Source organism: Trachemys scripta, chromosome 1 (assembly GCF_013100865.1).
Source record: "Trachemys scripta elegans isolate TJP31775 chromosome 1, CAS_Tse_1.0, whole genome shotgun sequence".
NCBI lineage: Eukaryota > Metazoa > Chordata > Testudines > Emydidae > Trachemys > Trachemys scripta.
In genome coordinates, this window is record NC_048298.1 from 290,580,730 (window position 1) to 290,595,166 (window position 14,437).

The 14,437-nt window shown below is 39.4% G+C and overlaps 1 long non-coding RNA gene across 1 annotated transcript in view; it reads left to right on the plus strand.

The window, feature by feature from the left end:
• The window catches only part of LOC117870990, a 62,461-nt gene extending 57,691 nt beyond the window's left edge, over positions 1-4,770 (plus strand). Inside the window, exon 8 of the long non-coding RNA XR_004644112.1 lies at positions 267-4,770. This is a non-coding gene — a long non-coding RNA (uncharacterized LOC117870990). The remainder of the gene's footprint in view (positions 1-266) is intronic.
• Positions 4,771-14,437: the final 9,667 nt, after the last annotated feature.

Sequence of the window (14,437 nt, forward strand, 5' to 3'; positions counted from 1 at the left end):
GAAATTAAATTGGCTTGGTCGTAAGTGTTGTTTACATTCTCAATTTCCAATCGCTCTGCCCTCTCTTTCTGCTACACATTTAATTTTTCTGCTTTTGGAATAAAATAGTTTAGTAAAGCAGACCAGTGAGCGGAATGACCGACTCAAGATAAGTTGACACGGGTGAAGTCACATGGGACGTAGGATGTTTCCGTGAGTTTAACTATGTTGTTAATAAGCTGAAAGAATATGTGCTTTTAGGGGGTTTCTTGTCACCCGTCTCTTAGGAGCCATTGGCTGGGATGGTTCCAGTGGTACCCTCTGCATGAGAGTCAGCGCGTAAACGATGGAAAGGGAGGCCGGGCACCGGAGTTGTTTGAATCTGCTAAAGCGCTAAGGTCCTACTTGAGTCAGCAAGAAGTTCTTGCTGCCTCTACGAAAAAATAATGAAACTTCTGCAGGATTGAGAACCTTCTGTGTTTAAAAGGAGAAATATATATATACACACACACTGATGCAATTAGAATGGAATTGAAGGAGAGAAGTGAGGCTAAACGATTTTGTGCTAATGAACCGAGTGATGTGATTGTTCTAAAAAAAATTGCAATGGACATGCAGGGAGATATACTGCGTTTGAACAGAAACTGTGGACCAGGTGAGATTTCGAGGTTTTTTCTTTCCTGTCGTGCGGTATCTAGCCGGATGATTTCATACTGTTTATGTTACATTACAACGGATTCTTTTCCTATTATTTATTTTCTTGACAAAAATACAATAGTCACTTTGAAACCCCCTCCCCTCTCGCGCGCAAACACTCATTTTACTGCAAAGTGGCGGAGGGGCTTTGATACTATGGCTCACTTTTATGATAATAGAAAACTCTGAACGACAGTGAAATAAATACATATCTTGTAGTTATTTTCTTATCTTGTATCCTGATCCTGGTTTATCTTCTTTACAACTTTGCGCTTGGGAATAATATCTCATCGCTGCTGCTGCTGCTGCTGTTTCGGCAACATCCAACAGTTTGCTCATCCTCCGTAGGACTATGAGTATTTTTTTTCTGCCGCGCTATAGTAAACTACAAGAGAATTTAAATAAACCAGTCTGAAAATAGACAATGTTTGGTGTCAGTCGGAAGACTGAGTTCCTTCAGTGTGTGGAGTGAAAGCCGTTTCAGAAGGTGCAGCTTTTTAAAAGCTCTTTAAATAATGTGTACGATTAATTCTATGAACACTTAATGATGGTAATAAAGGGTCAAACTAATGACTAAAAGATGAATAAACATTCTTGGTAAGAGTCCAGAATTGAATAGACAGTAGTTAGGATATCACTTAATGCTTTTCTTAAAATTAATGAAAAAAGAATTGTGAGTCATTGGAACAACTTTTAAAAATATGCTTTTAGGACAAATGAAATGGATTGTTGTGATGGGAATGGACAGAGGATAAAAGCAGAAGGTTAAACGTTTGAATAGCAAAAAGCAAGCGTACAGGCTCCAAACGTTGGCTTTCAAACTCAGTGTAATTGCCCAGATGCAGGTTGAATTCAGTAAAAAGCACTGCGTTTAGAAATGTAACAATAGCGCTTTAGAAGTCTCTAAAGAACACCTTAATTGTTGGAATTTAGATAACTAGGAAACTCGTTGTGACCTACATTACTGTTCTGAGTCAGCACTGAACAGCCAGCTTGCAAACTTGTACACACTCCAATTCTTACCGTCAGCAACGGATCTTTTGGGTGGAGCTTTTTTCCACAGTTTCTGTAAGCACTTTATTTGGTGGTTGCTAGTCCCATGTTTACAAATAAACAAAGTTAGATGGCGAGACTAGGTGGGTGAGGTAATATCTTTTATTGATAATATCCTGGGACCCAGCAGGACTACAACACTGCATACAAAGTTACATGGAGTCCGTTTCTCGTCTCATATCTAGCATTGTCAAAACTGCCTCCCTACTTGCGGTTTTCAGTACTGTACAGTCAGAATAGACGAAATTTAAGATTATTTTAATAGCTAATTTGTTAGTAAAAAGCTTATTTAAGCAAATATAAGTTTCTCCAAGTTTAGAAAGAAGGTAATTAGAAGAATGACACTGCATTTTCAGAAGGGCTTCGGATTACTTAGCTGATCAGATAATAGATGTTACGTAGGTAAGAGCTATTGCATGATACATGCCGTTTTTCTTTCTTAATACCGTAGGGAGTGTGTAAAGTTCACAACAAAAAGTTCTTACCATATTGTTTTCCGTGTTCCGTGTTTAATACACTTTAATACAAGCTGTGCAAGGGCTATATACCAAATGTCGATGTCGTTAATTAAGGATTATAGTCTATTCATGTTTGAAGTGAAGTTAGACATAGTTGAAGAGACTGCATGTTGAACATACAGTTGAACACTGAAGAAGCGAGAAGACACACGTTAACAGTTTGATCAGTGATCAGTACATATAACACTACACCTCCACTCGTGCCGAGCGAGTGTCTACGGAAATCAGTCAGACTCCGCGTCCATTTATATTCAAAATGACAAAAAGAGTTCAGATGAAATACCCTCGGAAACTCCGTCTTTTGGAAAGAACCCCTTTCTGTGTTTTTGTTTGTTTATTATTTTTAATCATGTCGTTAGCACGAGTAAACAGAAACGCCAACATTCATAGTCTTAAATTTATGGATTCTAAACAAGAGATTTACTATGGCTGATCACCAATTTGTAGTGTTCCTTTCTTTGCATCTTTTTGCAAACTCTTATAATTTTCTTGGCAAACAAAAACAAAACAAAAAACCCCCCCAAAACCCCAAACACATTCAGGAAAGTATCAGATTTCAGAATCAGTCAAGGACATCAAATCTAATTTCCTTCTATTGAGATTCGGGACCTTTCTTTCCTTAAAACATTACTTTTAGAATGATTATGTTTATTTGATTCAACACTGTTTACTAATAGCTTTTAATAGCTCATTGTTTCCTGAAGTGGTTAGATTTCAGTCTCGCTTCTTAGTATGAAATCAGCGAGGCTTCTGTATAACGATTGAAATCCACCTCCTATTCACCTATAGCTGAAACGAGAACAGAAAACGTCAGTTCTAATTTCAGAGGGGGAAGGGAGGGGAGGATTTTTTTTTACAGTGAAATGGCAGGTATCCAAGCAGTGTTTCTTAGCTCAGGCTTTGTGAGACGATAGCCTAAAGTAGATAAATTCGCCACTATTACATCTCCGTATCTGGTTAATGCTAGTTTAGTGACACTCACTAAACAAAGCAAATTTAATCTCTGTATACTCTTAAAAGGAAAAAAAAATATTCCTGACACGGAGAGAGATTGTTCGAAACCTCAATTTAAAACCTCTCCTTTTCTTTCTAACTGTCAAATACAGCTGAGAAAGTTTTGCGAGTACAGCTCGTTCTTGGAAGAGGATCAGATATATTTAAAGGGGAGAGGGTGGGTAATAGGTAGGTGTTTTCGTTTTGTCTGCCAGCATAATCCGACACCCCGTGCCTGTGTCTAAACCGAAATAGATACTACTAGAAGATCTGAATCAATCCGTGAGAGTTTTATTTAATACGGATTGGAGTTTTCCGGGAGTCCTGAAGTTTCCTCTGTTATTTCAATCCCTTAAAGCTCCACGAAGCGGGGATCTGGGGCAGCCCCGGGAAATAAAGCCTTGCACCTACTTCTCGAGTCCAAAGTGGCGAAAGGGTTAAGGAGTCCTGCACTGGGCTCGCACAAGGGCAATTGGAAAAACCGAATCGCTTCCAAGACATCCGTTTAGTCAGTACGAAAAAAAAAAAAAGGCTTGCAAAACGTGGTTTGGGGAAACCTGCAGAGGAAATGGACACAGTCTGTGCTTCAGGGCTCAGTCCTCACGGTGAAGCTGAAGGAATCAGCAGCTTCCAGTTAACACAATTCAACCCCAGATGATTCTGTCCGTGGACTTCTCCTGTTCATAGGGCTGCATAATTTCATATGTATTTTTTACCACCACACAAATCAAGCACGCTCGACCAGGTTTTTAAGGGTTGGATGATTTATATGCATCAAATCGGATCTCTTTGAAAGCTTTTGTTTCACTCGTGTTCTTGATAATATTTCTGTTATCAGCAATGTGCATCTGTAAATGTTAAGAATCTAAAGTTTGTCCTTTATTGTGACATTCTAGGAATGAAAATATAGAATATAATGAAGTAAATCCTTTATTACGTTTCAGGGTAACACATGACGTAAAATAAAGTTTCGGAGACGGTAAGTGCAAGGAACTAGACTGTCCTAGAGCAAAATCGCTTTAAAAAACAGAGAGAAAAAGACCCATGTCTTTACAAAATGTGGTCTGTATGATTTGCTTAAGTAAATTAGCAGGTGTTTGAAAATGTGCGTGTCACTATATATTGAATTAAGCATATATTGCTCTAAGTAATGAAATAAAATAATCTGGATTTGGTCAGCATCTCCCTTATTGTTGGTGGGGTATCTATAAGCCTTACCCCGTTTCTTATTTTGAAACATTCGCCACAACACTCAACCAGGGATGTGATTTTTTTTTAAATATATTGTTTTAATAATGGACTACGTGTGTGTGTGGAGGGGAACCATTCGCTGAAGCAGTGGCTTTCAGCCTTTTCAGACTTCTGTATCCCTTTCAGGAGTCTGATTTGTCTGGCATACCCCCAAGTTACACCTCACTTATAAACTACTTGCTTACGAAATCAGACATAAACATACAAATGTCTTACAGCACACTATTACAGGAAAAATGCTTACTTTCTCACCTTTACCATATAATTATAAAATAAATCAACTGGAATATAAATACTGTACTTACATTTCAGTGTATAGTATATAGAGTAGTATAAACAAGTTATTACATGAAATTTTAGTTTGTACTGACTTCACTCGTGCATTTTACATAGCCTATTGTAAAACTAGTCAAATATGTAGATGAGTTAATGTATCCCCTGGAAGACTTCTTTGTACCCCCAGGGGTATGTGCATTAAAGAACTAGTAATACAATTTGTTTAATGCTTATTTCCGGACGGAAATATTGTTTGTCTCCTCTTTTGGTTCTACTTGTCAAAATATTTGACTGCTGGGAACAACTTAAATATCTGTTTGATGGACAACTTGTTTGAAAGAAGGTAAACATGAAAATCATCCTACTGATGTCGATTTCTTAGCATTCTATTTCCTGAGGAACTTCTACTTTGAAATGTCATGGAAGCTATAGTTTTGGTTGTATTTTTTTCCCCTGAGAATCGTGGGGTAATCGGTTTCCTGTTCCTATCACATTAAATCTTGCTTAAATTTGCATGTAGAATTCACATGGCTCTTTATGTTGACTCATTTGTACAGGTCAGTTTATGTTGTGTTTCTATAGTGGCATAATTATATTAAGATTCTTTTTGTTAACTACTAAAGAATTAAATTGTTTATCAACACAAAGGTCAGCACAAGTACCGCTTTGCAGTTTCCAGTGCCCTTTGCATTGAATAACGGATTAGATGTTAATTTTGGTTCATGCCAGTTATCTCACTAAATAAAAGAGAGTCACTAACTGAGTCTCTGATTGGGATTTACGGGCTCAAAGCCACATTCTTCCAATGGATCTTGGGGTGCACGGGGAATGCATATTATGGCCCCATATGGTAAACATTTCCTCTTCCCAAATGTTCAGAATACTGGTTGTCTTCCTGTACTCTCATTTTTTCCCTGGCACATAAACGGTTACTCAACATTTAATATAAGGTACAGAATTACCTCACATTTTAACAGAAGTCAAACACTACAATTTTTAAAAAGTTCAAAGAATCAGAAAAAAGGGCATCATTGTTTGAAAAAGCGTCTCTACTTTTGTTTTAAAGAATAAATAGCAAATTTGAAAGAGATGTAGAGACACTGACACGCTTGTCGGTGTGATGACTCTGTATAAACAGATATCAAATACGTGACTATTTGACTTCCTAGTGACGTAAACGGTATAACTCCATCAAGACAGTACAGTAAAAATGAAGTATTTAGTATACACTAAAAATACTTCAGCAAATGAGACAGACTCAAGAACTTTGGGCAAATAGTGTGTTCAAAGATGTTTCCTATTTAGAGTTTGGCTTTCAGAAAATGGGAAATTATTGTCAAAAATGCTAAAACTTCACATGTAGAGAATATCATTATCTTTCTGGGTCATTGGACATTCAACAAGACAGAAATTATGATGACACCAACCCGGAAATTAACTTGTAACTCGCTGAAAAATAAGTGAAACTTTCAAGCTCTAGTAGCTAATTGAAATAATTGAGTTAGTTTTTCCTCTTGCAACACTAAAACCGAAATATGTGTTTTTGACATTTCAAACTTTCCTTTTTGATAGATCATTCATCGAGAGCCAGAGCTCTGTCATTTAAATATCTCTTAAAGCATGAATTTATATCGACGGTGCAACTGAGTTAATTTTAATCGTCTGTAGGTAGTTTTGTTTATACACAGAAAACTGGTTTGCAGTGCACACAAAGTACATTTCTTCAATTCTTGCCGGGGATACCCAGTTGAGATAGACAGTCATAGGATGTATTTGTCCTATAACATTTTTGGGGCCCATTACGTAGCTTTTTGTTTATTTAGGTTTTTTTTTTAAATGAGGAATAAGTTAGAGGAGTTCTAAAAATGAAGCGCTTATCCGAAACTCATATTTTGCACTGAATACTGCTTTGCCTCTATCTTACTTGTTATGGTATATGAAGTGAAGAATGACCATAACTGAAAGTCTCGCAACATTTATATTGCCAGCCCCGTTCTTCGAACAGCCCAGCCCCACAGATAGCATTATCACTTTTGCAAAGTGGCAAATACTTCTCTCAAAATAATTAATGTTAGCTTAGTTTTTGCACACACGGCTTATCTCTATCCCGCAGACACCCTAACCAGTGAAACCAGTGGGCGTGCAGCAGGCAGCGGCTGCTTTGAGACCTTCCTTTCCTCTTTTCCTTCTCTTCAGAATGTTGCAGTTAAAAGGTTGATCTTTTGGTGATTCTTAAATTTAACTTCTGCAGTTGCTGGTGGCCAGTGTTTACAATAATACACCCTCTAAATAACGTCTTTTATCTCCTGCCTTCATACGGAAAGTATGAAGAAAGTACAAGTACATTTGGTGTTTAGCCATTTGATCAGACGTTACACCTAGAACACTATTTGCGCTAATATTTAACTTTTTTGAGGGGTGGGGAGGTAAGCTGGAATTTCCCTATCAATTATAAAACTATACATAATATATTTGGATTGCAAAATGATGAAAAATAATTTTGGGGTAAAATTCAGCGGACCCTGCAATTTTATACTTTATTTATTTATTTAACATGTATTTGTATATTTATTTAAAATTTTGATTGAAAGGGCATCTGATTTATAATGTTAGTGTCACATTGCCCGTGCGCTTTTCAGTGGCAGGATTACTTAATTAGCCCTTCCGGTTGCAGCTGCATTGCAATTAAAAGTTGCTGAAATATGTCACGACATTTTAGGTTTGTTTGGCTAACAGTAGGAGGGTAGGGATGGATTCTTTACCACAGAAAATCCTCAGTATGCATTTGAAAGAACTGATCTGACTGCGGAAGACAGAAAGAAGAGTTGTGTTTTGTGGCTATACTGCACTGAGGTAATCAGTAAGATCTGAAAGGTGGGCAAGCGTTTGTGTGAAGCAGCCTCAGAAGTGCTGACAACCTATCACAGAAAAGCCACACAGGAGAGACCCGCGTTTGACACACTTCTGCGTCTGGAAATCTGAAGCGATCCGAGCAGCTGTGAGAAAGACAAGAGCAAGAGAGAACAGTTTTGAAGTGACAGCTGGGGAGAATCGCTGTGTTCAGAGGCTCTAAACTCATTTCTCTCACTCCTTAGGAGCGCTCATTATACGGCCGCCCGATAACTGGGATATACAGAAGGCACATGCAAGCACTTATTCTCTAGCAGCCTTGCATCTGGGATCTATTCGAGAATACAATGAACCTTTTAGGAAAAGTACTGCTCTTGCAGCGTCCTTCAACTTGTGACAGAAAGGGGGATCTGGTGGTGATAGTGTGAGTGTTGGGGTGTCGGTGCATTAACAATGTTCCCTTGGTCTACTCTAGACGCCTGTATGCGGCCAATAAACTGATGAAAACATCAAGGCATGTCACTTCTTATATTTTATGAGGATTTGGGCCTTTCACAACAACCAGGAAACACTACAGAGCCTCAAGATCTGGAGAGGTTCCTACGGTCTAAAAGTCAGATTCTGTTCTCAGTGACACCAATGTAAGGGCTTGATTCAAAGTGCACTGGGGTAAGAGGTAGTTTTTTTACTGACTTCAAAGGGTTTTGGATCAGACCCTTAATTCTGAGGACTTTCAGTGAAGTCTGTGGATGTCTGGACTTACAGATGTCACCGAGCAGAATTGGAGAGGGGGGGAAATGAAAATAATATATGACATTCACTTAGCAGCTGATGTAAAAGGAGGAGGAACCATTCTGAATGCTAACAAGAAAGCTCTCTCCTTCCCTTTTAAACACTATGGTGAATGGTTTAATTTTCTGGCAGGGGAATGAATAGAAAGGAACAGGCCTTACCATCAGTCCCTCTGCTTTATGCTCCAAAGATTTATGAGTAAAAGTTCTCTGTCCCATAGTATATCACTCCAAACAACGCCTTCTCCCCGTGACACCAATATATATACTTCAAAGATTTGTGTGATTTATTCTAAAACCACTGTTTCATGGATTAGGTCTAACGCTTTGGTTGTGCCAGGTATTGCCGAAATTGACTAGATCTGACTCTTGGTTATTTTGGCTGCCTTATGTCTCTGATGGAGTTGTGTAAATGCAAATAAACATGATCATCAGCTCCATCCCTACCCTGGTTTCAGAAATCCAGACTGAAATATTGAAAAGTTTTCATGTAGCAACAGGAAGCTCTTCACATGTAACAAAGCTGACTGGAAAGAGTGTAGAAAACCTCCAGGAAGTAAACTCTAGAGTGGAGTTTGTTTTCCCTTTAGGATCAACACGACATTGAAATTTACAAACATTTGGCAGTGGCTCATTAACTAAAATTAGTAGCTCTTTATCTCTCATATCTAAGATATAATACTATATAATATTATAAAACTGTTGTGCTGCAGTATTTAAGATCAAGGTTGTTTATATACCACAGAGATATTTTTATTTGAACAGATAATCAATTTTTGCTTGAAGCATGATGTGAAATGTTGAGCGTTTTAAAGAACCTGGAGATAAAATGATAGCATCAACCATTCTGGTTATTCCTCAACTGCTCTGGATAAACTGTGTGGTTTCCTCCCTGGTCGTTTGTTTAACCCACCCGTCTGTTATAAAAATGTCAAACCACCACACCCATAATCTCTTAGCTAAAGACTATTTTTGGCAGCAGATTGAGTCTTGGAACCCTCTTCAGCAGTTAAATATCAGAGGGGTAGCCGTGTTAGTCTGGATCTGTAAAAAGCAACAAGGAGTCCTGTGGCACCTTATAGACTAACAGAAGTATTGGAGCATAAGCTTTCATGGGTGAATACCCACTTTGTCAGACGCCTGACGAAGTGGGTATTCACCCATGAAAGCTTATGCTCCAATACTTCTGTTAGTCTATAAGGTGCCACAGGACTCCTTGTTGCTTTTTACAGATCCAGACTAACACGGCTACCNACTATATAATATTATAAAACTGTTGTGCTGCAGTATTTAAGATCAAGGTTGTTTATATACCACAGAGATATTTTTATTTGAACAGATAATCAATTTTTGCTTGAAGCATGATGTGAAATGTTGAGCGTTTTAAAGAACCTGGAGATAAAATGATAGCATCAACCATTCTGGTTATTCCTCAACTGCTCTGGATAAACTGTGTGGTTTCCTCCCTGGTCGTTTGTTTAACCCACCCGTCTGTTATAAAAATGTCAAACCACCACACCCATAATCTCTTAGCTAAAGACTATTTTTGGCAGCAGATTGAGTCTTGGAACCCTCTTCAGCAGTTAAATATCAGAGGGGTAGCCGTGTTAGTCTGGATCTGTAAAAAGCAACAAGGAGTCCTGTGGCACCTTATAGACTAACAGAAGTATTGGAGCATAAGCTTTCATGGGTGAATACCCACTTCGTCAGGCGTCTGACAAAGTGGGTATTCACCCATGAAAGCTTATGCTCCAATACTTCTGTTACTCTATAAGGTGCCACAGGACTCCTTGTCGCTTTCTTCAGCAGTTGACATTATATGGAGGTTGAAACCACTCATCTCACCAGGTTGTGAGCTGAGCCAGATCAGAATAAAAGTCTGCAGGGGTGAAACCCTTTCACTAGTACCTTACATGAGCAGTTTCCTTTACAGTTCAATGAAAACCTGTAGAGATACCATTGGCCTAATTTTGCCATGGCATAGCCACCACAATTCCATTTGTTGCATGTGATACCTGGGCCACTATAATCTGGAAATTGAAGGACATAAGATATACATAGGAAAAACAAAGCATATCTTAAAAGTTTTTGAATATTTAACCTGATATGTGGTTTTTAGCTTTATAGACTTGTATGCAGATTTGAGTCAGATCACAGTCTGGTGAGCTGAGTGGTTTCAGCCTCCACACAAACATTGCAAACTGCTCAGCTCTACTCAGAACCTATGAAAATGAGGCCACTAGAGTGCAATTTTGTGACAATGGTTCTAGCAGCACCGTTCAATCTCTTATAATTTTGTGTTTAATTTGATAATTGGAATTATAAAGCATATCAATATTCAGCTATTTAAACCAAAAGTAAAGCTTACTCAGAAATGATCACTAATTCAGAAAAATGTTTTCTTTCCATTAGCACATTTTTCTTAGAGACACTGAATTTCATTTAGCCTCAGCCATATGAATTAAATGGATCAGATTCAGCAGTGACATACACCCCTATACAATCCCATGGACAAAATTAATCCATGATGAAATTGTATTGAGTTTAGCAGAGTTACACTAGAGATGGACTTGGCTCAGTAGGATCACCTGGGATGCAACTCAGCAGTGAATGTAGCCCACTGTGTTTCTCTGTGTATATCAGAGTTAATATTTCCACATTTGATTAAAAGACTAATTTGTATCTGTTCTCTGGCACAGAAATGGCATGTTACCATAAATTAATTGATGAACTGGCAGGAGTTCAGAGAAGAGCAACCAAAATGATGAGTGGGTTGAAGGGATTGATTTATGAAGAAACTTTAAGGGAATCTATATAGGTTGGGTAAATGAAGATGAAGAGTTTGTGTCTCTGAAGAGGCGATGAACCTGAAAACAGTCTACAGATATTTGTAAGGTATAAACACCAAGGGGGAAAGAGGAATTATTTGGTGTGATACATAGACTTGTAACTAGGAGTAAAGAAATGGAAGTAAAAAGACAGGTTAGACTGAATATTAGGAAAAACTTCTTTTACACAAATGTCTTAGTCTGTGACATAGTCTCCCTAGAAAAGTGATGGACACCTCATTACTTGGGTCTTTTAAAACCAGACTTACCAACACTCTAGAAAATGTAGCTGAATAACAGGTAAGTATTATTACTTAAAAGAGCTATATGGAACAGTTCTGTACTGACAGAGAGTTGAACTAGAGGGACGAATAAGAGGTTTTCATCTCTAAAATCTAAGATACCTTGTTTCTATGACAGCGTATAATATAACTGCTGAGTTTCTCACCAGCATGTGCATACCTATGTGTGTGTGTATAGCTTTTCTGCAGTATAATTAACTGACCTTCACTCTCAGTTAAAGCTTACAATTCCAGGGCCTTAGAATCATAGAATCATAGAATATCAGGGTTGGAAGGGACCTCAGGAGGTCATCTAGTCCAACCCCCTGCTCAAAGCAGGACCAATTCCCAATTAAATCATTCCAGACAAGGCTTTGTCAAGCCTGACCTTAAAAACCTCTAAGGAAGGAGATTCCACCACCTCCCTAAGTAACTCATTCCAGTGCTTCACCACCCTCCTAGTGAAAAAGTTTTTCCTAATATCCAATCTAAATCTCCCCCACTGCAACTTGAGACCATTACTCCTTGTTCTGTCATCAGGTATCACTGAGAACAGTCTAGATCCATCCTATTTGGAACCCCATTTCAGGTAGTTGAAAGCAGCTATCAAATCCCCCCTCATTCTTCTCTTCTGCAGAAAAGCAATCCCAGTTCCCTCAGCCTCTCCTCATAACTCATGTGCTCCAGCCCCCTAATAATTTTTGTTGCCCTCCATTGGACTCTTTCCAATTTTCCCACATCCTTCTTGTAGTGTGGGGCCCAAAACTGGATACAGTACTCCAGATGAGGCCTCACCAATGTTGAATAGAGGGGAATGATCACGTCCCTCGATTTGCTGGCAATGCCCCTACTTATACATTATAAATGCTGTTCGCCTTCTTGGCAACAAGGGCACACTGTTGACTCATATCCAGCTTCTCGTCCACTGTAACCCCTAGGTCCTTTTCTGCAGAATTGCTTCCTAGCCATTCAGTCCCTAGCCTGTAGCAGTGCATGGGATTCTTCCGTCCTAAGTGCAGGACTCTGCACTTGTCCTTGTTGAACCTCATCAGGTTTCTTTTGGCCCAATCCTCTAATTTGTCTAGGTCCCTCTGTATCGTATCCCTACCCTCCAGCGTATCTACCACTCCTCCCAGTTTAGTGTCATCTGCAAACTTGCTGAGAGTGCAGTCCACGCCATCCTCCAGATCATTAATGAAGATATTGAACAAAACCAGCCCCAGGACCGACTCTTGGGGCACTTCGCTTGAAACCGGCTGTCAACTAGACATGGCACTCCCACTCCCTCCCACGTATTAATCTATTGCTTCTCTGCTTACCTGAAAACCGTTTTTCTGAAGGGTTCAGCTATCTCCAGTGCCTTTAGGATTAATTTCAGCCTGCAAGGTGCAAAGTGTCTTCAGAGAGATTTTTTGTGCGCTCTCATTTTCTACTGAAGTCAGATCACTCAAGGGGAACTGGTAATAAAGGGCCCAATCTTTCAAGGTGCTGAGTAGAGCTGGGTGAAATTTTTCAACTGAAACTTTTTTCCAGCAAAAAATGCAGATTTGATGACACCAAAATGGTTTGCAAATTTGTGTCTGTGTCACTAAATTGTTTACATAAAAACCAGCCCCCTCCCTCAAGAAATATTCTGAAAAAGTAAAAATATTTCATTTCAGCATTTTAAAATGGGACATTTTGATTTTTTTGGGTTTTAATGACTTTTAGTTTTGAAATTTTCTTCAATTTAATTTTAAAAAAATTAAAAAACATTAAGAAACTCAACATTAAAACATTTCCTTTGACCTGAAATGATTTTTTAAAAACTTTTTGATTTGCTGAAAATTTTCAGTTTTTGGGTCAACACAAAATGATCCCCCCATCCTCCATTTTTTTTGTAATTGCCAGCTATCTGAAAAATCCATTATTCACCCAGCTGTAGTACTGAGTGCCTTCTGTTGGGTGCTCCTAACTGTATTCAGGGACAGTTGAGTGCACTCAGAATTCCTGCTGAAGTAATTTGGAAGCAGGTGTCACTCAGTAGTTTGCAGGATTTGGTATGGTAGGTTGGTGGAGCTATTTAGCACAAGCAATGTAGAGTCAGTCAGTCATATTCCTTTTCTCAAGAAGAACTTTGTATCCCAGCCACAGAGCAACAGTCCACAAAACATCAGAAATGCAACAAAAGTGTTCCTAGCTCAGGATTTCTCACCTAGACCCAAGTTGTGAGTTTTGAGGCCAGACTTTTTCCATGTGGTCTTGTTTCCTGTTCCTGGAGCTACTGTTTCCTCTTTGAGTGCTTGTTCATGTCCTTTCCAACCAGGTATGTGCGTGCGCACGTCCACAGTAGCTGGAAGATTTTTCCCATAGCAGCCTCCGTCAAGTCGGCCTGGGCGCCCCCTGGAGTCGCGCCTTCCTGGCACTCAATATAGAGCCCTGCCGACCCGCCAGCCCCTCAGTTCCTTCTTATCGCCGGTCACGGTTAGCTGGAACGTCCCATAGCCCTTGCTTAGCAAGTGCCTTTATCTCCGTTTTTTGTATATAGTTTTCTGTAGTTAGTGCATAGTAGTTAGTTTGAGTTAGTTGGGGGTTCCCCCCACTTTGAACTCCCTGGAACCGGGGTATGCCACGGTCCCCGAGTTTCAAAACCTGTGAGATCTGTGCTAAGCACATGCCAAAGAGTGACCCCCATGCTTCTTGCCAAAGGTGCCAAGGGGAAGGTCACCAAAAGGACCAATGTAGGATCTGCTGCAAGTTCCGTCCCAGAACTATTAAAGAAATGGAACAGCAGCTTAAGGCAGCTCTTCGACCCCACTCAGACCCCAGGTTGGGGGACCTCGCACCTAGCATGTCCTTGTTGGCATGGAGTGCCCCGGCACTGTCATCTGGGGAACCGGTGCCAAAAAAGGACTCCTCCCAAGACGCTCGGCACCGGCACG